Here is a 2500-nt window from a genome sequence, read left to right on the forward strand (position 1 = left end):
AAAATGTTAGCATCCTCAACTCTGCCACCTCCAGCTCCGCCTCCTGCTGTCTTTTCGTCAGTGCCACTGTCTCTAAATCATATAACGTAGCTGGTCTCACGAACATCTTGTTAACCTTCCCTTTAACTGTTGCTGGTACCCTTCTGTCCTGACACTCTTCTCCACCCACTCCACCCTGCCTGCCCGTCTGCCTGCCTGCCTGCCTGCCTGCCTGCCTGCCTGCCTGCCTGCCTGCCTGCCTGCCTGCCTGCCTGCACTCTCTTCTTCACCTCTCTCCTGCACTCCCCGTTACTTTGGACAGTTGACCCCAAGTATTTAAAGTGAAATGCCTTTGTCACCTCCTCACGCGTAGGTATTCCGTCTTGCTCCTACTGACTTTCATTCCTCTTCTCTCCAGTGCATACCTCCACCTCTCCAGGCTCTCCTCACAATGAACTGCACCCTACTGTCGCTACAGATGACAATGTCATCCGCGAACATCATCGTCCATGGAGACTCCTGCCTGATCTTGTCCGTCAACCTGTCCATCACCGTTGCAACCAAGAAAGGGCTCAGAGCCGATCCTTGATGTAATCCCACCTCCACCTTGAACCCATCTGTCATTCCAACCACGCACCTCAGCATTGTCACACTTCCCTCATACATAGCCTGCACCACTCCTACATACTTCTCTGCAACTCTTGACTTCCTCCTACAATATCACACCTCCTCTCTCGGCACCCTGTCGTATGCTTTGTGTAAATCTACAAAGACACAATGCAACTCTTTCTGGCCTTCTCTATACTTCTCAATCAACCAACCTTTTCTCTCTCTCTCTCTCTCTCTCTCTCTCTCTCTCTCTCTCTCTCTCTCTCTGTCTCTCTCATTTTCTTCATTTATCAGCCCGTCAAAGTAGTCCTTCCACTTCGTAGCACACTCTCCTCGCTTGGCAGCACATTTCCATCTGTATCTTTGATCGCCCTAACTTGTCGCACATCCTCGGCAGCTCGGTCTCTCTGTCTAGCCAATCTGTACAAGTCTTTTTCTCCTTCCTTAGTGTCTAACCTGTCATACAGCTCACCGTACGACTTTTCCTTTACCTTTGCCACCTCTCTCTTTGCTTTACGCTGCATCTCCTTGTACTCCTGTGTACTTTCTTCATCTCTCTGACTATCCCACTTCTTCTTTGCCAACCTTTTCCTCTGTATACTTTGCTCTACTTCCTCCTTCCACCACCACCACCACCACCACCGCCAAGTCTCCTTGTCTTCCTTCCTCTGTCCCGATGACACACCAAGTACATTCCTAGCTGTCTTCCTCGCTATTTCTGCAGCGCTTGCCCAGCCATCTGGCAACTCTTCACTACCACTCAGTGCCTGTGTTAACTCCTGCCTGAACTCCACACAACAGTCTTCCTTCTTCAACTTCCACCATTTGATCTTCGGCTGTGTCTTCACTCGCTTCCTCATGTTGGTCTCCAAAGTCATCTTACAGACCACCATCCGATGCTGCCTAGCTACGTTCTCCCCTGTCACCACCTTGCAGTATGCAATCCGTTTTACATCGCGCCTTCTACACAAGATATAGTCCACCTGTGTGCACTTTCCTCCACTCGTATACGTCGTCACCCTGTGCTCCTCCCTCTTCTTGAAATATGTATTCACCTCAGCCATTTCCATCCTTTTCGCAAAATCGAACACCATCTGTCCTTCCACATTTCTCTCCTCGATTCCATACCTTACCATCAACTCCTCATCACCTCTGTTCCCTTCAGCAACGTGTCCATCGAAGTCCGCTCCAATCACCACTCCCTCCTCCTTGGGTACCCTTTCCACCACGTCGTCCAACTCAACTCCAGAATTCTTCTTTTTCGTCCATCTTACACCCGACTTGCGGGGCATATGCGCTGATAACCGTCAGCAATACACCTTCGATTTCCAGCTTCATAATCCTCACTCTGTCTGACACTGTGTTCACCTCCAGCACGCTCTTGACATACTCTTCCTTCAGAATGACCCCTACCCCATTTCTCCTCCCATTCGCACCATGGTAGAAGAGTTTGAACCCACCTGCGATACTCCTGGCCTTACTCCCCTTCCACCTTGTCTCTTGTCACCTTTCTTCTTTCCATCACGTCAGCCTGCTCTCTCCCTTTACTAGCCATAGTGCCAACATTCAAAGTTCCGACTGACTCTCACCTCCACACGCCTACCCTTCCTCCTCTCTAGCTGCCTCTGGACATGCCTTCCCCCTCTCCTTTTCCTTCGCCCAACAGTAGCCTAGTTTCCACCGGCACTCCGCTGGTTAACAGTACCGATGGCGGTCGTCGGTAACCCGGGCCTCGACCGATCCGGTATGGAAATCTTATTTATGATCCGCATATTTGATTTGGCAAAGATTTGACGCCGGATGCCCTTCCTGACGTAACCCTCCCCATTTGTCCTGGCTTGGGACCTGCACTAAGAATGCATTGGCTTGTGCATCCTCAGTGGCTGGGTTGCACGCTTTTCTATGTTTGCCC

This window comes from Lampris incognitus, unplaced genomic scaffold (genome assembly GCF_029633865.1).
Source record: "Lampris incognitus isolate fLamInc1 unplaced genomic scaffold, fLamInc1.hap2 scaffold_221, whole genome shotgun sequence".
Lineage (NCBI taxonomy): Eukaryota > Metazoa > Chordata > Actinopteri > Lampriformes > Lampridae > Lampris > Lampris incognitus.